The sequence below is a fragment of the Syzygium oleosum genome, unplaced genomic scaffold, assembly GCF_021117445.2.
Source record: "Syzygium oleosum isolate NSW1041296 unplaced genomic scaffold, Sole_v2.1 Sole_v2.01, whole genome shotgun sequence".
NCBI lineage: Eukaryota > Viridiplantae > Streptophyta > Magnoliopsida > Myrtales > Myrtaceae > Syzygium > Syzygium oleosum.
This window is the reverse complement of record NW_026607485.1, coordinates 17,580,662-17,605,719: the sequence shown is the minus strand read 5'-3', so window position 1 is coordinate 17,605,719 and position 25,058 is coordinate 17,580,662. Positions and strand designations below refer to the sequence as shown.

General features: G+C 41.2%; 1 pseudogene; it reads left to right on the top strand.

The window, feature by feature from the left end:
* Positions 1-286: 286 nt before the first annotated feature.
* LOC115681119 (uncharacterized) lies at positions 287-1,546 on the top strand (annotated as a pseudogene).
* Positions 1,547-25,058: the final 23,512 nt, after the last annotated feature.

Here is a 25,058-nt window from a genome sequence, read left to right as displayed (position 1 = left end):
TATGCATATGCTTAGATCATTTGGGGACTAGCACATACTCTTCTCACTCGTGCTCTCACTTTAGTGGCCTTGAAGTTCGGTATCAGACACTATGATCTAATATTGTCCTTTGGGGTGTGGTGTCATTACATGAAAAGAGTATGTGTGGGACATACTGTTTTAATTGACTTGTATGGGAGTCCCTCTGTTTTTTTTTACACAGTTGATGCAATAAAATGTATTAACATAGTAGTAAAAGTGATCTTAGGATGTGTATGGGATGTACTTGTATGCTTGCGATATATGCTTGCTTGATCTGATAAGAGGATGTTCTCTTTCAATTTCTTCGTGTATTTTGGTTTATTAACAATCATTACATATTATTGTGATCTTAACATCAAAGCTTCTGCACTTGAATTGGTACATTATCTTATATGACTCATTTGATGCTCAACCAGTTAAGGTTAAATGGCATCCAGTAAAGAGGTTCTTATGGCAAAGTGGACCGAGCCTTTGACCAATCTGCTTGCAAGTTTGTTGGTAAAAGAGGTAAAAAAAGGAAATCGCACCACCTGTACTAACAACAAGGCAGGGTGAAATAACATACATGCTGAATTCAATAAACAAATACGACTCCACTTTAGTGTAATTCAGTTGAAGAACAGTGTAAACAAACTGAAGAGACAATATAGTAGTTTTAAGAAGCTTATTTCACAATCTGGATTTGGATGGGATAATGTAAACAAAAAGGTTACCGTAGACGACGCAAGTGTACGAGAGTCTCAGATCAAGGTATTACTTTACTCGGGTCATTTTATTTTTATTAAGGATGTAAGCTTCAATTATATTGCTGACCTATGTCATTATTGTGAAAATTGTAGGATAATAGCGAATGGGATAAATTCAAGAATGATGGATTTCCTCAGTATCTCGAGCTATGTATTGTGTTTGGTGATACATATGCTACTAGGGAGTATGCAGCAAGAAATGTAGAAGACTTGGTAATGTTGGAGGGAGAAGGCAATGTTGTTCGTGCTGGTGGTGCCGCTGCTGCGGTAGGTGGTCCAGAGGAATTTAATGAACACCATATTAATGAGGGAGTCTTTACACCTGACATGACTGCCACCCCAGTTCGTGAGAAACACAAGTTGGATTGGACTCCAAATTCCAAGAGGAGGAGAAAGAGTAACACATATGGTGTTAGTGGCACATGCAAAGCCATTCAAGAAATGATCAAATTTAGGATAGGTCAATCAACAAGTGGCTCCATCACCTCACATGCCCCACCACCTGTAGACCCCTACTCCACAGGAGTTGTGGTTGCCGTCCTAAATGGCATGCCTAACTTGGAGCAGGATCTTTACAACAAAGCTATGAACCAGGCATGCCTTAATGCCACTTGAAGAAAGGCTTTCATCATATCTCTACTTGAAAGGAGGCGTGGACTTCTTGAATCTCTTTAAGTAGTTGTTGAGAAATATGCTATGGATTTATATTTGGCTTAATTTCATTGTATAACTTATGTACTTGAGACTTTGATTTTTTTATGATGCAACTATGATAAAATTGTGGCTATTGTTGATTGTTATTGGAGTCCTTATCTGATGTGCTTATGTTTTTATTTCATGTGATGGCATAGGTAATATGGAGGGGGTTAAAGTAGTCAAGTAGCATCAGTCAAATCAGTTGAACAAGACTTTGATGATTTTGAACTTTATATACTGATAGCCTGGTTGTGCACTATTATGGTGAATATGTCCATGCACATGAGAGAACCTATTAGGGACAGTGTATTGTCAGGACTCGAATGAGTAAGAGAGGTTCTTTATGGATATTCAGATAGAGTATATGAAATTTTTAGAATGGAGAGACATGTCTTTATCAACCTTTGTGATTTTATGAAGGCAAAAGGTTGGTTGGAAGATAGTCGATATATTAGGATAGATGAACAAGTTGGGATTTTCTTATCTATGATTTGTCACAAGAACTCGAATAGAGATTTATGTAAGAGATTCCAACATTTAGAACAAATTATCAGTAAGTACTTTACTATAGTATTGAAAGTAGTTCTCAAACTAGCAAGAGAGGTTATTGTACCCCCTTCCCAGAGGAGATTTTTATGGATCCTAACCATAAACATTACTTTAAGGTATGATTCTCACGCATTCCTTTACACCATTAGTTTTATTTTGTTGATAATAATGTATAATACTAGTCTTTGATAAAATGACAGGGTTGCGTAGGCGCTATTGATGGCACCCATGTTCATGCTTCTGTACCTGTGAAGCAGCAGATCCCATTTAGAGGTATGAAAGGTATTACCACACAGAATGTGTTGTGTGTTTATTCGTTTGATATGAATTTACTTTTGTATATGATGGTTGGGAAGGCTCTGCCAATGATTGTCGGGTGCTCTTGGCAGCACTCGAGAGTCCTCGCTTGGAATTTTCTCGACCACCACCAGGTATTTGCTTGTTCTTTAAGCAGTAATTTTCTTTATGATTAGATTGCAATCGCAAATCATGACCAATAAATGAATACCTTGTTATATGCAAATACAACATGGTAGATTTTGGTTATGCAGCAACTCCGGGATTTTTAACTCCTTTCAAAGGTGAACGGTATCATCTAAATGATTATAGGGGTACAACAAAATGGCCAAGAACAGCAAGAGAATTCTTCAACTATAGGCATTCTTCACTAAGGAATGTCATTGAGAGATCATTTGGAGCATCAAAGAATTGCTTCTTCATTTTGAGACACATGCCTTCATTTACAATTTGAAAGCAAGCACGTATCGTAATTGCACGTTGTGCTATCCATAATTACATCCGTGATCAAGACAAGATGGAGAAGAACTTTTCCCTATATGGAGATCCAAATTATGAGTTTGGACCTACACAAGATGAGGTTACGGACAATACATCGACTGGGGAAGGGACCAAGATGAACATGCTTAGGAAAAGTATTGCCAATAAAATAGCAAAGGATCATTATAGGTCGGAGATTCCATGAAATTGTATTTTCGACTTATGTAATGTATTTCCATTATTTTGTATTTGAGGATTTCCTATGTTGGCTCTTGTAAGGTGAGGTGGTATTTGAGGACTATGTTATCAAATGAATTTCTGTTCTAGGAAATTGAAATTTTATGCTGTTATCAAACGTATTTCTATTCCAGAAATAGAAATTTTGTATCGTTATCAAACTTGTTTTTTGGTTCAGAAACTTGTCCAGAAATAGAAATAGAAAAATCTATTTCTGGCAAGAAATTGATTTCTGGAACATAATGGTTGTTATTCGTAGCCTGGGTAGCCCTTGGGACTTGTACTATCTTTGTTTTGGAGTCAGCAGCAATTGTGGTGCTCTTCTGCTTGTTCTTTCCCATTTCGGTAGTTGTGATAAATATGAACTCGCTGCTCGAATTACTCATTCTACCTAGCAGTCACACCTGGATATGACGAGTGAAAATGGAGCCAAGAAAGAGCTGCTGACATTTGAAGATAAATTGTTGGAAGCACTAAATGCTAGGTAAGATTGTCTTTGTCTGATGGTAAGTGTTGCATTCGCGAAAAACATTTTCCTCATTTTCCGGCTATTAATTCGCTTAGAAAAATAAGTTAATGGAAAACCTATACTTAAATTCAAGAAAATAATTTCCTCTTCTTAAAATGTCGAAAAACATTTTCCAAAATATGACTAGGTATCGGCGGTTGAATCCAAAACTCTACGCTTGGACATGGAAACCCCAAGCTGGTTCTTGGGTCCCTGGCGTTGAAGACCAAGTCTCTAGCGCCCGAGCCCGAGTTCATCCAGGTCAGAGCCGGGTCCCCAGTGCCCATGTCCGAGTTTATCTAGGTCGAGCCCGAAGCCCTGTGTTCGTGCCGATGACTCCGCACCTGAACCCGGGTGCATACAGGCCATGCTCGGGTCCCAAATACTCGAGCTCTGGTCCCTGGCACTCAGGCGGTGGTCCACGGAGGCCGTGCTTGGTAGGGGTGAGTATGGTCCGGGTGGACGGTTTCCAACATTGAACTGGGAACCGTCCAATAAGGACCGATTCCGAAAAATTGGAATCAGGAACGGTCTGGTTCCCGGGTGGGTTCATAGAACCGGTCTCACCAAACTTTACGCAAATGGAGGTCACCGAGAGCGAGAGAGGGAGGCAATGAATGGCCGGAGTCACGACCGGGAGTTGATGGAAGTTAAGAGTCGAGGCCATAAGTCGATGGGCATTAAGCTTGAGAGTCGAGATCATAAGTGAGAGATAGAGAAATGACTTAGACAAGGTGAGAAAGAGATGAGATGATCACTCAGTTGATGGGCGTTGAGTTTCAGATTAGGGGTTTTAAGATTTTCCTTTTTCTTAATTTTTTTTCTTTTTTTTTTGGTTGGAAAATTTTCTTAAAAATTATATATATTATCAGTCCGGTCTGGGTGGGTGGGTAGGCGGTTCCACGCCTAGAATAGGGAGCCGGCGTTTCCCGGTTCCTTTGCACACCTCTAGTGCTTGGGTCATCGGTGCTTGAACCCAGGTCCTTAGATAATAATAAGTTTGTTCTAATAAAATTATTTTTAAAAAATAATCCAATTTTTTATTTTTATATTTTATTTTCTTTCTTTTTCTTTTTTCTTGTTCCTTGGCCGGTCACCGGCCACAGTGACTACTGATGACCGGCCACAGGTGAGGGACAAGCTTGTCCTAGGCCGATGAGGCTCGACCTCGCTAGATTCCGGCGAGGTCGGGCTCACCCAGCTCACCAGATTTGGCAAGGCTCGATCTTGCCCGAGTTCAGTTGGGCGAGCTTGACCTCGCCAGCCTAGGCAAGCTCGTCACTCGCTTGTGGCCGGTCGCCGATGGTCCGTGGCCGGTCGCCGATGGTCCATGGCCAGCGACCGGCCGAGGGAGAAAGAAAAAAGAAAAAGAAAGAAAAGGAAAAAACTAAATGATAATTAAATAATACAAAATTATTAAAAATTCAAATTTTTTGGTAATTTTTTCCAAGGAAAATCAAATCAGATACCAAACGACATAAAGTATTTTCTAGTTCATTTTCAGGTTCCAGCCAATACCGGAAATATTTTCATTTTCCTGGAAAATTATTTTATGAAAAACATTATTAAGAACCGTCACATTTTTCCCAAAAGAAATGGAGCCGCAGTCTTAAAGGTGAAAAACAATACAAAACTGTACTTGATAATAGCTTTTCAATTAGCATGACCGTTTCCGCAACGAATGCGACATCATGGATGTAATTAGTAGATTGAAGCAATATATTCGGCGACATTCGAAATGCCATGAAGGGCATTTCATTTTATTCAATCAGCTGACACCATTACTTCGTTAAAAAATTTGAGTGGATTTTGGACATATTTTAATCACTTAAGTTAGTGTTACTAAACTTCTTAATCTCAATAAGAGTCTAATGATTTAATTTTCAACAATGTCCTTAGACGAATTACGAAGTTATTTTAAAAATCGACATGTTAGATTTTTAGTGGAGGATGAATACAGTCCATCTTGTCTAAAATACCCACGTATCACTTTGTAGACGAAGATGTGATTTACTATGTCAATACCGTAACATTCTCCCTTGTGCAAAGTTTGAGATTTGGCTCAGATTAGGTGTGAGAAATTTGATCCAAAGGCAAATAAAAGGTCTCGAAAAAATTTGAATTCAAGGATTCAATCCTCTCGCAATGTCTTCCATCCTTGTCCTGAGATTCTCTTTTCCCCTTCACATATACTGTTGTAATATGAACGCGAAAACTAATCGGGATCTTGCAATTAAATCAAGGTGAGAGAGCCAAAAAAATAAACGAGGAACAATAAAGGACATGAAAAATTTACGTAGTTCGGTCCGAATATCCGTATCTACACTCACGGAGAGAACTAACAATAAATAATTAATTATACTCAGAGAACTAGAGTTTATAAATGCTCATATGCTCGAGTGTTTCTTACACCTAAATTATACTAAGACCCAAAGTATTTATAAATAAACAATTCAATATGATGTAAAAATTCACAGCACAAAATCTACCCCGAGTTCGATGCTCCTTGGTCGGAACGTTCCCTCATTTTGCTCAAAGTGCTCGTTCTCTTCCCACGAAGGAACTCACTGGCGATTGTTTTTCCACTTGTACGGCTGCTGCTCCTTTACCGAGAGCAACTATGCGACAGCAATCTCTTCACCGTGCGGCGCCAGCTACCCTCAAACCGAAGAAAATCATACCTTTTGATAGATCCGTTCATTTCGCAAAAAATATTTTCTATGAAGTCATTTTTCAAGAAAATGATAATATTTTTTGTTATTTGGCTGAAACCTAAAAATAAAGTGAAAAATATTTTTTGCCATTTTGGTAGGGAAAATTTGATTTGATTTTCCTCCGTACACTCCGTTTGATCATTTTTTATTTATATTTTTTATGTTCTTTGTTTTCTTTTTTTCAAAAATTCAAAAATTTAATTATTTTTATTTTTCTTTTCTTTCTTTTTCTTTTCCTCGGCTGGTTGCTGGCCATAACACCGGCCACAGGCAAAGGACAAGCTTGCCAACCTCTAGCAATGCTCGAGTGTCGCTATCTAGTGATGTTCGAGCCTCCCGCCGTTTTGCGAGGCTCGAGCATCACCAATCTGCAAGGCCCGAGCCTCGTCAACCTCTGGAGATGCTCAATCGTTGCCTATCTGGTGAGGCCCAAGCCTCGCCGGCCTCCAGCGACTCTCGAGCATCGATCTGGCTTGCTTGAGCCTCGCTGGCTTGTGGCGAGGCTCAAGCTCGCATGTGGCTAGTTATCGGCCTTGGCCGTGGCTGGCAACTGGCCAAAGGAGAAGAAAAAAGAAAAAGAAAAAGAATAATTAAAAGTTAGAATTTTTTAAAAAGATTAATAGAAAAAGAAAAAATTAAAATAATTAAAATGAATGGTGAAAGAAAGAGGAGGGAAAATAATTTCCTCTTTTCAAAAAGTATTGATAGAAAATGTTTTCCTTCACTTGTTTATTTTTTGTGAACCGAACGCCGAAAAATTCGAAAAACATTTTCCTAAAAGTTAATTTTTGTGAAACTATCAGAGCCTATATATGCCCTTGCCTTTTCTCTTTTGTTATGTGCGGCTTCAAGGAGTCCAGTGAGTTTTTCCTTTGTTAGCCGATCAGTCACAAAGTAAAGCAAAGATGTTAACTGTCAACTTCACAAAGAAGTCCAATACTCGGTCAATAGGTCAATAGGTCGAACTTGAATAATATCCCCCGCAATCTAATCTTGCGATTTAATTTTAAGAAGAAAATTAGATAAAGCAAAATATAATCTAACAGCAATATATAATTAAGATCCCTTGTGCATATCCACTAGGACTTTACTTGAACGTCTCATTTAATATGAAATCGATTTACATCCTCCAATCGAGTTGAATCTTGTATATATGCTCAAACTCGAAACATAATTTAACATATGCAAAGCGTTAGTATTGATATTATTAAACTCGATACCATTTAGTGAGGCCCTATTATATCAACAATTATGCGTTCAAATGATGATATGCGGTCACCGTGCACATATCACTCGATAAATACTACTCATGTAAAAGAGTACGTGTTTATTGGAAAAATCCTAACCAAATAAAAAGGAGAAAAAAGATTTATCTACTGCAATGAACATACAAAAGGAAAGATGCAAGCACATTCAAACATTCATAATTTGAGACGAAATATTCTCTGAGTTAGATCATAGAAAATGAAGTTTTATAAAGTTTGAACTACCATACAAAACCAGGCGAATTAACCCAAGAATTGCGCTGGACCATCTAATATCACTCATCATCAAAAGCCTATGCATGGATGGTGGTATGAAATTATCTTTTTATAGGATCTAACTCAACACCGATAATTTTGAATCTTTACCTCTGTAGAAAGAATTAGCATGTTTTAAGCCCATGTCTGCGACAATGTTTTTCACTGCCTTTTGATTTAGTACACTCATCATGGTTCGTGAGCCGAGCTAGGGTTGGCTGACCCTTGCGACGGCCACAAGAGGGCTGGCCGACCCTTGCTCGGTGCCACCGTCTCTCGCTCTCTCTCTGTTTTTTAATCTTTCCTTGTTTTAATTCTCACTCCTTTTTCGATATGGCGTCAAGCCACAAAAAAATGTCACCTAGACTTTCCATTCAAGGAACGCTCATCGAGTTGATGGAATTCTCCAGGTGAATTTTCTTGTGGGAGTTTTAGGACTCGTATGAATGGAGTAAAAGTTTTATGACTCGAGTGTACGAATAGTGCCAGTTTTTGAGCTCATGTGATTATTGTCTCGATATTGCAATATCATCAAGTGACAATAATCACCAATTTGGATCATTTGACCACCTGAATTTGTGTCTCCTTTTTCCAGGCGCATGAGATTAGGAAAGCGTTTCTTAAGTTCGGAATTTGTCTACTAAAGTCGGTATCTTCATCATAAAAAAAATAGACATTAACTTGAACACATTTGCTAAAATCGTTAGAACAAATTGTCATGCCCCGAACCCCATCGAGCACGCAACACACTTCTCTGGTCGAATAATGCGACGTCCCAGGGTATCGCCGACCCAAATTCAACTTATCAGAGATTTAAACCAATCAGCAAATGCCACAAATACCCGGACAATAACAACTGGGGTAAAAAGGGGAGATTAAACACATCCATTATCTATTCAAACTTATACAATATCCACTATTTACAAAACCATAATATGCACAAGCACACCGAACCACTACACTATATACCACCGATGTCAAAAAGGATCAGCAACTGGGTATACCCTATCTCCAAAAATGGGACATATCAAAAGGTCTACCTAACCCCTATACTAGCCCCTACGCCCTCTGGATGGCGTCCACTCTGAGTCTGACTCCTCGGCACTCGAGTCTGAATCCCCCTGAACTGTCTGCTCCTTTGAGGACTCCGGCTTTGCCTCGATCTCAATCGGGTGGTTTATATCACCCGACTCCGCTGGAACCTCGACTCGCTCCTCTCCTACTGGCTCCTCATCCGACTCGTCCTCTGGCACAAACTCGGGATCATACTCTGGCTCGTACTCCGACTCGCCCTCGTGTGCGTCCTCTGGTCCCATCCTTGAGTCTTCTTCGGGTTCATCTTTAGGCTCTTCTTCTGGGGCCTCTTCTTCTTCTTCCTCCTAGGGTATTACCTCAAGATCCACATCTATAGGGTCGTACCTTGCCTGTGACTCCTCTGGCTTCGAATCAAGCTCGGCCACGGGAGGTGCAGGTGCTGCAGGAGCAGACTGGTGTCCGGATTGGGCGAGACTAGTGTCCAAACTAGTCATCTCGCCATCAGGAAGGGGTATGGCTGACGGATCCTAATCCCCTACTCCGTCAAATGGAACATCGAAGCTTTGGACGGGACCAAACTCGTCCAACCCATCCCTGAAAAACCAGGCGGTATATGTATGGGCCTGCCAAAGGGGTAACCCTACGTTTACCCAGACTACTGTCGTGTGCTTAATCCAAGTCATTTTATCGTCTATTGGGTATTCTACAACATTATGGTCAGTGTGCATCGGTTCTCCAAAATGCTCAGGCGGCGGCGGCGGAAGATTCATTACTCAGGCCGGGGTTCTGAAATTGTTGGTTGAAACAACCATGAGATCACATCTCAATAAGCACACACCCTAAACCCCACCTAGGCTATCACGTACCTCCAGACAAGACCAACATAATAACACTCAATAAGCACATCATAGCACACAATTTCACTTACCTGGGCTTTTCATGCGTGCAACCTGCACGTTAGCCACAATAACATAATTGTCAACCATATGCACAATCCCCATACATTTCACACCTAGGCTATCGCCAGTAACCCGCGTAATGGTACCGTCTCAGGTTCACTGCGACCAACCCATACTTTTCACTCAACTCGCCAGTGACCCGCGTAATGGTACTGCCTCAGGTTCACTGCGACCAACTCATAATCACAACACTTCGGGGCCCGCGTAGTGGTATCGTCTCAGGCCGTGTATCTTGCCCGTGTAATGGTACTGCCTCAGGCTCAACACCAACCACCTACGACACAATCCGCGTAATGGTACCGCCTCAGGTTGGCCATCCTCCGGTAATACCGGGCATTATCCCGCATGGTCGTACCGCCTCAAGACGGATCAATTCCCCGCGTAATGATACCGCCTCAGGGATTTTTGTCACCACACGATTCCTCACTCAATCACTTGCTCGACACCGACATGCCAATGTACTAGCCAATCACACTTGGCCCGTGTACACACCAAACCCCACACGTTTCTCATACTTAATAAGCACTCAAACACGGCCAATTCACAAACCATTCAATTCAGCCTGTGTGGGCACACAACGGCCCACATTTAAATCAATGAACACACGTTTCAACAAACATTCAAGGCCACTAGCGGGCCCACAATCACAGCCACATTGTAAGTACAATTTCAGCATTTTCATGCTCACTTCAAGCCATATCAAACACCACAATTCCAACCACTTCTTAACACGTCAAACCCACACCACATGCCCCTAAATCGAGCCAAATGCTTGTCAATTCAATCCACAATGTCCAGCAGTTTACTCGACCTTAATTCAGTCCCGAAACCTCACCTTTTCAACCTCAATTCAGCCAATATCAATCCTCAAACTGGTCTACCAAATTAACCCCTAAGTAGCCACTAATTTAGCCAAAACCGCATCAATTAAGTTCGATTCCACCCCTAATTGCGTCTATCGATACTCGACATCCTAAATAGAGTTTAGGGCACGACTTACACGAACTCTAGGCTGGCTCGGCTAGAGTGGAAAGGGGACGGCAGGCCGGTGGCCTCACGGTGGCGTGCGGCGGCGGCGAGCGACTCGGCGGCGGCGACGGCGACTGCACGGCGGCTTGGGCGGACGGCGGCTGAACAGGACAAGACGGGGATGATAGTGATGGTGGTTCGGTGAGGCAGAACAGGGGAGAGAGACGGTGAGGCGTGGTGGTGGCGCGGTCGCGGGTCCAAGGGCGGACGGCGGCGGTCCGGTTCAGCGGGGAAGCAGCGACGACGGCTGGCCTAGGCGGTCGGCCATGGTCACGGCGGGGTGAGGGAGGCTCGGCCGGGAGGGAGAGGGAGAGAGAATGCCGAGAGGGAGAGAGAGAAAGTGAGGAGAGAGAGAGAAATTTGGCTTAAATAATTCAAGGTCAATAATTGAGGTGCCAAATGACCATCATGCCCCTCTCTCACAATCCAAATCAACGGCCAAGATTCGATCTTATCTTGAGATCAACGGTCCGGATCGAATCTTTTCCAAAATATCCAAGGGCAATTTGGGGATTTCACAAAAAGTCCAAGGGCAAAATTGTCCAAAAATCTCTATTTCTAAGGCTAGGGCTAAATGACCAAAATGCCCTTTCCCAAATACACTTGGCCTTAACAACCTTCAGGGGTAAAACGGTCATTTTCCATTTCTCGCAGAAATTCGATTTTTCTGAAGGACTCGGGCAAATCCGAGGCTACTCGAGCAAATGACAACATCGTCCAAATGATCTGTCGTGACTTTCCAAATTTCCAATGCCCAACTTGGTCTCTAATTAATGACTAAGTTCTAAATAACGTAACTTGCACATATCTCATACTAATGGGTGGCTTTTGGGGAAATTCGCACTGTTGACTCGTGGCCAATACTAAATCAAGCCACGTTCCAGTTCACTCGGGTCGTGACGACCTCGGTGTCACTTAATCGCGAGGATTGATCGCTAGATCCGACGGGCACGATCGATTGGTATAGGTTTTGGGGTCACTCGTCAATTCATTTCGTGGTCAAGTAGAATCACCCGCGATCTGCTCGTATGATAATGGCGAACTGATCCCTAGCTATCCTTAGATCAGCCTACAATGGCTCAAAATGTCACCTCGACAATTTTCATGGTCGAAAGTCAATTCACGATCGAGTTCTTTGGTCACGCGAATTTAAATCCCTAACTAGCTTTTCCCTAACGGTTAGTATTCCCGAAGTGATCAATTTCGGGCGAGATCTAACTACAAGCACGTTCATAAACTATTCATTTCATAAATCCCAAGTGGGTCGGATTTCAGAATGTCACACAAATATTGAATAAGATTTGGATTCTAAGGAATACATATCTTCCTTAGTGCCCTTCAATTATCTCTAAGGGCAGCAAATACAAAATTATCTTTAGCGGTTGTGATCCTCATCACCTCCTCATTTATCAATAATAATTTTAAAAGAAGGATAAAAAGGAGAATGAACGATGAATTCAAGAGGGATAGCGAACAAGTAGGAACAACCATCCTTTCACCTACCCGCAAAAGGAAGATCACGGTGATGAAGCTGTTATAGCCATTCTTTAAGGTCACCTCCTTCGGGTGAAAATCACTTTTGCCCATTCGTCCGAACAAAAACCAACCTTATGGCCGCCACTCCTCTCTCGATTCTTGTCCTGTTCAGCCAACAGCGCTCGCTTCTTTATGCCGAGCACGTTCGTTCGGTGCAGGAGAATGTGAGGGCTGGGAGGAGAGGGAAATATGCAGCATCCCAAGCTGTTCGTTCGTTTCACGACGAGGAATACCTTTCACCGAAACTTTGATTTTCGGTTTTTATTAAGATAGGTTATGTGGCTTGATTTCTAGGAGAGTTGTGACGAAAAACAGAGTGTAGCACAGGATTATATGGAACGGATAGAAATCGAATGGATTGAAAATGGATCTGAGATCAACAAAGTTCCAAGCTACATTACAATACTCCTATGAAAGCTGTAAAGGACTTGAAAGTTAACTAAAGTTGCAGGAAGTTGGAAATGTAGGAAGTAAAGGTACAGAGGAAACTAAAGTGCAAATAAGCTTGAGTATTTTTGCATTGTTATTGATCCTTCTTCCTCCTTCTTTCTTCTGAGTATTTGTATCTCCTCATATCCTGTAACTGCTTGTCGGTTACTTCTTTGTTTTCAAACTTTGAATCTTAGCGCTTCCAATAACTGCCTTATCTAATCACGTTTTCCAATTTCATTATCCACCAAAACTTGATCTCAACCGCTGGGACGACTTCAAATTTGGACAAGTAACTCCCCACGATCTGCTCGTGCTCACTATCTCCGCTTTTTGCTCATAACTTCCTGCTATCATGATTCACGTGGCTGGGCCGTGATTCATCTTTACCGATTTTCTGTAATTTTGGTATATTCCCAAAGTATAGACTTCCCGAATTTCGAGAAAGAGTCAACGTCCCGAGGCATAATGGCTCCAATGCTCCTTTTTATTACAAACTCCCGAACTATGACTTTCCATGTTTCGGTAAATATCCCGATCTTCACCAATTACCGAATTCGAGATATGATGCCATTCACGCTTGCTTCCCAGCATGTTTCCGAATTTTATCCAAACGTATTTCGGAAGATGGCTGATTTCCATTATACACCAGATTCGACATTAAAGCCGACTCAGAGTCTATGCCGATTCTTATTTTGGTGTCAACAGATGCCCCCTTTTAAAAGGGTTAAAAGAACTTTTAATTCTTTTAAATGCCAGAAATAAAAAGGGTACTTACTTTTTACTCTTGCTGTCGTTTCGTCACCTTGCTTCGCGCGCTTGTCCTTTCGTCTTCAAAACACTTCTTCTAAAAATCGTTCCTTTCTTCGTTTTTCTGCATCCTCAACTTCTCGACTCTCTACAATCTCTCCCAACATTCGTCTAAACCCTATGGCTTCCAAAGCTTCCAAGGATCAAACTCTTTCCTTTTCCGCATCAGATGCCCTTGACCGGTACCATCTATTCCGAGATTCCGAGGATTTCAATGAAGAATTTCATATGCTCTCTGTGGAGAACGACTACGAAGATTCTTACATCCTTGGCCCAGCAGCTCACAATCACTTCTCTGTTCCAAAATGCCTGTCAAGCCACTTTTCACGTCACCAATTTGAGGTACTTCCAATCCACGAATAATCTATTTTGGCGTATCAGTGGCATTCTCGTCCCCCTCGCCTTAGGGCTTTTTCTGACTTTGAGCCTGATTTCTACCAATAGTACCTTCGACTCCTTCCTTCTAAGGGTTCTCTTTGGGATACCCTTTTGATTCATAATGCTCTGCGTCTTAGCTGCTTCGATTATTATTTGAATCACGAACTAATCGGCGCATTGTCCTGTTTTTGGTCATCTTCCACTAACTGCTTCTTTTTTCCTTTCTCTCCTATGTCGATAACTTTGCTCGACGTATATTGCCTTACTGGGCTCTCTCCTTTAGGTACAGACCCATCTACCCTGTCTCCAGATTCTCGTTTGCTGCTTGGTAGATTGTCTGATTCTGAAATGGCCTATGGGGCATTCATTAAGAAATACTTTAGGAAGGAAAGTATAGTTACCGACGAGGAGCACACTGCTTTTCTTTTGTACTAGCTCTGTAAATTCCTTTTCTGCCACCCTATAGTTAGGGTCTCGAACGATTTTGTTGTTGTTGCCTCCGATTTAGCTTCAGGGACCTCACTTGCTCTAGGCAAAACAATGTTGGCCCTGCTATATCGGGGTTTAGCCCATGCTTCCTCCTTCATTGCTTCAAATGAAGTTAGTGGAGTTTTTGGTGATCCTTTTTTGCTTCTTCAAGCATGGGCAGCTTTCTATTTCCCTACTTGATTTTCCAAGGATCAAGTTCTCTAACCCCTTTCGGTTTTCATTCCTGACCAACCAGTCTGCCAAGCCTTGAGCAGGAAATTGGTCCTTGTCTCCAAAGAGCTTTCTTATTTTCAGTACTTTATTTCTCAGATTTATTCTATTGAAGAGAATCCATATTCCTTCTCTCCTTTCTTTGTTCCCCAATTCGAGTCCTACCTTTCTTCCTTTCAGAAAAAACAGAAGTGACTTCTGGCAGACTGTCCTGACCTCTGTCGATCTCCCTGTGAGATTTTCAACAAAAGGCAGGTTCGTTGCTGGCTTTGAAATTTATTCTCTCCAGTACTGTGCCAAACAACTTGGGTTGATTCAAGGGATTCCTATTCCAGCCCTTTATACTTTCTCCTTTGCTTCTTTCGATAAAATATCCTGCAAGTTGAAAGATGATCAACCTTTTGGTGAGCTGACCACACTGGTACGGGGTATTTACCGATTGTCTCATGTTACCGAATTCATTGGACACCCCGATCGTTCTTCAGCTGAGTTCGACTTCTGGTGGAAGGGTTATCGAAAGACTGTGTTTTCAGATCCTCTAGATCAAATTCTTTTGAAGATAAGAGGTGTTGTTCCTCTTACGGTACCAAAAACAATCGAGGCTGCAAATATGCCTTCAACTAAGCCAACAGAACCCTCTAAAGGTAACTTGATTCTGCCTTTCAATATATATATATATATATATATATATATATATATATATATATATGTTTTGTTTGACACCCAACCCTCCATCTGACTTCTTACTCTTATAGTGAGCAAGAAAATGAAAGCTTCATATTCAACTGCTCCAGAGAAAGTACCAACAAAATGTAATGCTAGGAGAGTGATTATTCGTTCCTCAGAGTCATCTCCAGAGGGTCCTCCAGCATTGAATCAATCTCCCGAGCCCACACTTCGAGCTATGATGAAGCCGCGCACTCCAAAAGGTAACTCTCATGCTTTATTTCTGGAGGCTACCAATGTGTATATTAGCACTAACTTGTATATATTCTGGTCAATCCAGGAACTCTCAAGACCTATCAGTCCAGTGTTACTTCCCCTATTTCTTCTCCTAGCAAGACTCCTGCCACATCAGCTCCCAATCATTCACCAGTGATCCCTGCTCCTTTGACAGACGTTAATGCTGAGTTGGTTCGAGATCAAACCTCTATTCCAGATCCTAAAGAGAGTATTCCAACAAAGGATACTTCTGCCAATGTTGTGGGATCTGAAAATGATCTTCCTCTAGCTCTCACTGGTAAATGTTATTACCCTTTGTTTGACTCAAGATTTTTATGTTGTTGTCTGATATACATATACCAACATCTGCAGTTACTGATGAACCCACTTCTGCGCCTTAAGGGACTCCAATTTCCGAAGGAGCATCGGCTAAGGACTCCTTGAGTGTGCTACTACCACCTGCTCCTTCTGCAATTACTGTTTTGCCTCCCTCAACATCTTATGCTGTGCCCAGTTCACCTGCCAAGATAGAAGTTTTTTCTCAGGCAGAACAGGTGGAAATGGAGAGGATATTAGCAGGTACTCATCTTAGCTCTTCAACAGCTCCTGATTCTTCAGAGCCTCCAGTTCTATCAATGTCTGCCAAAATTCCCAAAGAAGTAGCCAAAGCTAAGTGGAAACATCTCCTTAACTTGTTGGAACCTGGCTATGGGAAATTGATCAATGACTCTGATAAGGAGCGCCAAGCGAGGATTCTCTTCCAGGGAGTATGTTCTGGTAATCCATCCTTCATATTATCTGAACCTTTCCAGGACAAGATTGATCTCTTCGCTGTTGGCTTTGTGGACGCTGTGACTACAATTAGAGTCAACCTTGATCAACTCCCCCGTCTTCTCTTTGGGGAAAACCGAGGATTGGCAATCCAAGATAAGTTAGCCCGTAAGCGTGAAGATGCTCGTCTTTTTTACAACAATTTTAAAGTTGAGGCGAGCAAACTTCAACGCTTGGAGACCAGGAAAGAAGAGCTTGAGGCAGAGCTGAGGATGGTGGTTACCCAAATAGAAGAGCAGAAGCTCACAGTCTCGAACTTCTGTCCTACACTCAAACGCAAGATGAAGCAGTGTCGGGAGTTGGAGAAAGAATTTGATGATAGCACTGGACTGGTCAGGGTCCATGAGAAGAAGAGAGCAGAAATTATGGATGAAAACCATAGGCTCGAAACTGAGTTGAGAAATTTTGTAATCGAGGCCAAGGCTCTATTGGCCAAATGGAAATTAAATGAAAGACCCACTTGCTGGATTCTATTTTTGGTTTCCTTTGCATTTACTTAATTGTGGAATATCCCGACAATGCAAATTCCCGACGCTGTACCCTGTCAAAATCAATAATTCAACCATCTTAACCAAATGTTAAACCTAATCTCCATCTGGCTCCTTTTACATTTGAATCAACTTAAAGAAAATTGTTCCATTGCAACTTTCATAATTGAAAAGTCGAACACTAACCATCCTTCTCACTTATCCTCTCTGAAATTACTAGCTACTGACTTAATAACTGTTTATCCATACGCATGAACCACGTTCTGCCTCTATCTCATTTCCCCAAGAAAAACTCTGGCACATTACTGCCCACGATCTACTCCATATCCTTTATCTTTATAACTGCTCAAGCTTACCAAATCTTTCCTGCGAACTTACAGTCCTGTTCATGATGTCTTCACATGGTTCTTCATCTCAATTGCCTCTTTGGTCTCGATCACAAAGATGTCGTATTATCCATGAAGGTAAACTTTACATTGAACATTACCAGGTCTGAGCTTTAACAACCATTCTTCGTTTCCTTTAACATGGACAACTTGTTTATTCAACTACCTATAGGTGATCGATCCTTATGGAGGCAACTGCACGAATTGCTGTCCCAAGGACACCATGCTTTATTATTGAACCACAAGCATAAGATAGAAATTACCGATTTGACAAATCTCTTCAGATCCAAAGTGTTTTTGTCTGCAGATTCTACCTTCTTGGATCTGGTTTGAGAGCTGTGCTCTTTATTCCCTGCTAGCTTTGATGAATTCGAACATAATGTGAGGGAAATTTGGAATTTGGAGCCTATTATTGTGGAAGTTGACGCTCTTCAACTTCAAATTGAGGAGGAGTTTTCCCGATTACGAAACTCCGAAGAGAAATATGCTCAAGCTCATGACTCATGTACTCAAGCTAGAGATGACGTTGAGATGACACGTTGACTTCTCAATTTCCTTTCCAATCATCGTCGTGTGGAGCAGAGGATACTCAGAGATGAAATTTCTCGTGTTAAGTCTATGGTTGAAGTTTTTTCAAACAGGTACAGGCAGTTGCTTCAAGAAGCTTGGGAGAGGTTTGAAATTGTTCGCTTCCATTCTCGTCGCATGGAGTATCTCGAGGAGCAACAATCTAAACTTCATCAGGATCTTGCCTTGCATTCTAATCTTGTAGCCCAGAACCTCAAACTTGTTAAGAATTTGAAGATCTTTGTAACCAAGATTAGAATATACTTTCATTTCTAATGAATGGACTAATCTCCTTGTGTTTCCCAGATTAATGGATGATATTTCTTCAGGAATTTCCCATTTATAGAACGTGATAGTTCTTTTCCATTGACATCCATCAACCTGTATGCGTTTCCACTAAGCACTTCGGTAACTAAATATTGGCCTTCCCAATTTGATGACCATTTACCAAATTCCCTGTTTTGGAGATTAAATGGCAAGATTGCTTTCCACACTAAATCCCCCACAACAAACTGCTTAACTTTAATGCTCTTGTTAAAAGCTCTGGCTACTCTTCTCTTTTGTGCAATCAACTTATCCAAAGAAGCCGCACGAACTTCGTCTAGTTCATCCAAATTTATGTGCATCCAATCTCTATAATCTTCAGGCAACATTTCACTCTACAATTGGACTCTTAAAGATTGTACTGTTATCTCCATTGGTAAAAATGCTTCTTGTCCATATGTAAGCATATAAGGGCTGACACCTGTACTTGATCTTTGTGATGTTCGGTATGCCCACAATACTGTTGACAGTAGAATATCCCATTCCCTTGGATTTTCTTCTAGATGCTTCCTGATCAGACCAATAACGACCTTATTAGTAGCTTCAACTTGTCCATTTGCCTGGGGATAATATGGTGTGGAATAGATCATTTTGATTCCTCTTGATCGCGCAGATTCCATTACTTCACTTCCAGTGAACACTGTTCCTTGGTCCGCAGTAATTGACTCAGGCAAGCCAAACCGATGAATTATGTTTTCTTCAATAAACTTGATCACGGTCTTTTGTGTAATACTCTTGTATGGAATGGCTTCCACCCACTTCGTAAAGTAATCCGTAGCCAATAAAATGTAGCTGTGCTTATGAGAAGAAGGTGGATAGATCTTATCTATTATGTCCATTGCCCATCCTCTAAATGGCCACGGCATTATAACATAATGGAGCTCCATAGCAAGTACATGTTGCAACGATCCATGTTTTTGACACGAAAGACATGCTTTGGCATAGTTGATACAATCCCGCATTATTGCTGGCCAAAAATATCCATACCTTTTTAACAGCCATCTCATCTTGATTCCTGCTTGATGGGCTCCACATATGCCTTCATGTGCTTCTGCCATAACCAATTTTGCATTATCTTCATCAAGACAACGTAAGAGCAATCCATCTGAGGATTTTCGGTATAATTCTTCTCCTAATATGACATATTTCTAGGCTTGTCTCCTCATCTTTCGATCTCTTGAATCTAGACTCTTCAAATATTCGATGATAGTTTGTCTCCAATCCTCTTCTCGAACTACCTTGCTAACTGCTATCGGTATCTTTCTTTGTTCAGTAGAAGGTACCGATAGTATTATAGTAGTTGTGATGTCTGCCAACTCTTTTGATATTCGGTACCCAAAAGCTACTTGAACCAACTCGTTAGCCTCGAAATTTGTGTCTCTTTTAACATGGACTATGTCGTACTCTCTGAATTGCTCTAATTGCTTCTTGGCCAGATAGTAATAACCAATCAAATTTTCATTCGAGCACTGGTATTCTCCCTTTAACTGTTTCACCACCAATTGTGAATTACCAAACACTTTGATAAACTGTGCTTTCAACTCAATCAATATTCCCAAGCCAATAATCAGTGCTTCATATTCAGCTTGATTATTTGAACATTCAAAATCTAACTTACAGACGCACCTTGTAAGTTCCCCATCGGGAGAAATTATTATCAATCCAGCTCCAGCCATACTCTTAGCACGCGATCCATCAAAATACATAGTCCATGGTAGCACTTGACTGAGACTTTGCTCATTTTCTTCCATTTGTAAACATGGGTATTCGGTAAGAAAATCAACAATGGCTTGGCCTTTTACTGCTTTGATCGGCACATATATCAAATCAAACTCAGACAAGATAAATGCCCATTTGGCTATACGCCCTTTTATAACAGGTCGGGATAGTATATACTTTATCATATGAGTATTACCGATCATATGCACTGTAGTTGGCAACAAATAATGTCTTAACTTCATACAAGCAAAGTATAAAGATAGACATAATTTTTCAATTGCGGTATATCTTTTTTCAACATCAGTTAACGCCCTGCTCAAATAATATACTGCTTGTTCTTTTCCATTCTCATTCTCTTGTGCCAACATACTCCCGATAGTTATATCGGTAGTCGATAAGTACAATTTTAGTGGTTTGCCTGCTTTCGGCGGCATTAATACAGGAGGATTCATTAGATAAGCTGTGTCATCGGCTCCATTTTATCAGACAAATTGGCAATGAATCTTCTAAGAAAGTTTATTTTTCCAATCACCATCTGCAATTGTTTCTTTGACGTAGGATGGGAAAGCTCCATAATAGCCCTTGTTTTGTTCTTGTCAATTTCAATTCCCCTCTGATTGACCAAAAATCCCAGGAAATTTCCTGCTCGTACTCCAAAGGCACACTTGGTTGGATTCATCTTCAATTTGTACTTCCTCATCCTAATAAATGCCTGCTCGAGATAATCCAGATGATCTTCTTGGGCTGATTTAACCACCGCATCGTCAACATAAACTTCTAAGAATTTACCGATCATATCATGAAAAATAAAGTTCATTGCCCGTTGGTATGTAGCTCCTGCATTCTTCAATCCGAAAGGCATAACTACCCACTGAAAAGTCCCGATCGCACCAGGACATCTAAATGCTGTCTTCGGGACGTCTTCCTTAGCAATAAAAATCTGGTTATAACCCGAATGACCATCCATCAAGGATAACATCTCATTTCCCGACGCTGAGTCTACTAACATATCTGCCATGGGCATTTGGTATTCATCCTTTGGAGTGGCATTATTTAGATCCCGAAAATCGATACAAACTCTCAGCTTTCCATTCTTCTTTTTCACAGGGACAATATTTGAAAGCCACTCTACATACCTGGCTGTTTTAATAAATTTCGCTTTCAGCAACCTTTCGATTTCCTCTTTGACTTTATCAACTACATATGGAGCAAATCTTCTTGCTAGCTGCTTATGCGGACGAAATCCTTTCTTGATTGGAAGGCGATGTTCTACAATATCTCTTAACAAACCAGGCATTTCATGATAGTCCCATGCAAAGCAATCTTTGTACCCTTTGATCAGATTAACCAACTTTTCTTTCATGTCCCCTTGCAAAAACGTACTTACATACACTGAACGGAAACAATCAGGCTCTCCTATATCAACCTCTAATAATGGATCTTGAGCCTCCATTATTCTGTCTTCTTTGACTAATAACTCTTCTCATTCATCAATACAATCTGAGGCTTCAACATTTTGCTGCTCCATTTTCGCCAAGTGTGTTAAGTACCTTTCACAAACTTCTTGCAATAAGGACTCATTTTCCATAAAAGAGTGTAATTCTTCTAATGCCAAGCTTGACTTAGGGATCCATTCAGCTTTCATATCCCCGAAGCGGCAATAAGCAAAGGACTGTGGATCTGTCCTTGGTGATTCGACAGCATAACCTTCATGTGAACAGTCCCGATATTCTTGACAAATGTCAGTCCACCCGATTGAAGCATATCCCGAATCTGCCTCAACATATTCTACTTTTTCGCCATTCCAAAATGCCAAGACTTGATGCAAAGTTGAAGGTACACACTGATTAGAGTGTATCTAATCTCTTCCGAGCAACAGATTATATGAACCATCAGACTCTATTATAAAGAAAGTCGTTTTGGACGACTTGGACCCTATAGTTAAATCAAGCACTATTGCCCCCTTGACTTCGGTAACTTCCCCAAGAAAATCAGACAACTGAACATTGGACGGGATAATGTCGTCGTCATCTTTTCCCAATTTCTTGAAGTACTTGTAAGATATAAGGTTCAAAGTAGCTCCAGCATCTATAAAGATTTTACCGACAGACCTACCATTGACCCTGCCTGAAATAACCAAGGACCTTAAATGCTTTGCTTTTTCAGAAGGTACTTTATCAAACTTAATGGATTCTTTGTCGGGGAATTGAAATTCTGCCATGGCTATCTCCTTTTTTGAAATGTGTTCGATGTCTTCTTCCACTACCAAATTAGTTCCATACTCCGCTGGAAGTTTAGCATGAACCATGTTTATATGTATTGGAGAATCATATTCCTTTGACATCTTGGAGTAGCCAGTTCGGTAACTTCCGCCATCTTGTTGTGACAATTTAGGACCCAAGTTCTTTTGCTCCACCTTTCTATGATGTTTTGGGTTGAGAGCTATGGTGATCTGCCCAAAATTAATTGTCTGGGGAACCTGTGAAACTCCCTTCTCTCTTTTCATTTCAACGTGAGAGCTACTTCCCGAATCACCTGATTCTAATTTAATTCTATCTTTTTCATCAGGGTTTCTTTTCCAGACCTAGTTACCTTTCCTACTGACAGATGTGAAAGGTAAATTCTGCCTTGCTATACTTTTAGCTCGGCCACTCTCGAAATTCCTTTGTCTATTTTTCATCCGTTGGAAACGCCTCTTGATGGTTCTGTAAGACGCCTGTCCCGGCGATTTAACTGTTGACCATTTTCCTTCGGGAGGATTATATGGCACCTTAACTATTTTTCCCTTGTGGATTTCCTGAGAAATTGATGGTGGTGGATCATCAAACTCATCTCCCCAGCCAGTTGGCTCAACTGGCAATGATGGAGGTGGATAATCATCTGTATCTCCGTAATAGACCACATAGTCAAACTTCCTACTAGGTTCTCCAAGCAATCCGACTTTGGGGTCACCTTCCTTATATCGCTGCCATAAACTCTTTTTCTTTGTTGGCTTTGGTAATGTTTCTTTTTCTTCATGAACTTGCGTAACCAATTCCCGAATTGGAAGGGCTAGTTGCGATGAATCAGGGTGGTATTCCTTCCTCTCAGACCTATGACCAACATCTTTTCTTTCAAGCACTTGTGCTGTCTGTCTTGGTTGAACTTCCTCCTCTCTTGCTTGTACCGAAAAGTTTTCGGTAGCTACAATCTTAGATCTTACTTGTGGTTTACCTATCCTGCGAATAAACGATCCCGATCCGTATCTCCCCCTCGTTCCTCTCATGTATTGGAACCTGGGAATCTCCCGATCTTGATGAGTCAGCTCTTGGTGACAACGGGTGCAAAGTTGTTTGTTATCATCGCCCGTCGTCTCTCGTATACTAACCATGCTGATCATGTTCGGGAAAGGGTCTGTGTCTACTTCCATTGGGGCCTTGCCTTTGTCTTCGGCAAATTTAATCTTGCTTTGGCGAATTGCCTCTTGGATAGTCTTCCTAAACACAATGCAATTCACCGTATCATGAGTTGTAGAGTGATGTCATTTGCAATATCTCTTATCTGTTATTTCCTCTTTTGACGGGATTACTTGTCCTTCAGATAACTTGATCATTCCATCTTTGAACAGTAGGTCAAATATTCCATCTAACTTGTAGATATCAAAGGAGTAGTTATTTGTCTCCTTAGCCTTGAACTTGGATACATCTCTCACCCTGGCCGGCTTAAGTGCTGGGCACACATACGGTTTTTCAAGCACTATAGTTGCTACGGCTATTTCATTCTCCTCTTTGACTATACCACCATGTTCGGTACTTTCAGCAAATGCCATTGTCTGCCGATTGTCCTTATTCGGCTTCTTATCTTTCTCCTTTAACAAGTGTTCGTACTTGGAAACCCGAGCGTATAACTGAAAGAGATCGTCAAAGGCTTGTCCTTCAAATCTTTCCTTAAGGTTAAACCTCAAGCCGTTAAAAGCCAAATCCGTGAACTCCTTTTCAGTGAGTGATGTTAAACATCGATTTCTGGATTTCTTGAAACGTGCAATAAACTGATCTACTGTCTCAGTACTATATTGATACATCCTGGCCAAATCGGCTAACGTTACCTCTGGTACCGTTCGGTAAAATTGAGAATGAAACTGCCTTTCCATCTCGGCCCATGTTTGAATAGAATTCGCAAGCAAATTTGTATACCAAGTGAATGCTGTTTTTGACAAAGACAATGGGAACAACCTTAACCTTAAATACTCATTAGTTCCAGTCTCTTCACATTATGCCAAGAATCGACCTACATGCTCCACAGTTGACTGATCCTCCTCTCCTGTAAATACAGCAAAATCTGGCATATTGAAACCCCTTCGATATGGTATGTTGTCAACCCAATCGGGATGTGGCTTCCTATATACTGGCCTTGGTATTCCTCTCTCTGCTCCCAATTGTTGTATTACCAGTTCTGCAACTCTATCTGAGTTCCATAGTCTTAAATTTTGTTGGCCTAACTAAGGATCTTGACCCCTAGGATCAAACTATTGAGGTCTATTCACCCCCTGCTGTTCCATGTTGAAATTAACGGGTAGTCGTGGCCTATAAAGAGGGTTTTCTATCACATGAGGATACGGTTGAGGCGCAGGTGGTATGATATGGTCAACATTAGGCATATTTACTGGCGGAGGTACGTTCAGCACTGGTGGTGCATTTGTGACCATGGGATTAACCAAATTAACATCATTTTGGGTATTTTGAGGGAAATTGTAAGCATTCACACCATTCATAAGGTTTATAGGGGTAGGATGTCACGCCCCGAACCCCATCGAGCACGCGACACACTTCTCTGGTCAAATAATGCGACGTCCTAGGGTATCGCCGACCCAATTAGACTTATCAGAGATTTATATCAATCTGTGAAAGCCACATATACCCGGACCATAACAACTGGGGCAAAAAAAAGGGGAGATTAAACACATCCATTAACGATTTAAGCTTATACAATATCCATCATTTACAAACCACAATATATACAAGCACACCGAACTTCTACACTATATACCACCGAAGTCAAAAAGGATAAGCAGCCTGGGTATACCCTATCTCCAAAAATGGGACATGTCAAAAGGTCTACCTAACCCCTATACTAGCCCCTACGCCCACGGGATGACGTCCACTCTGAGTCTGACTCCTTG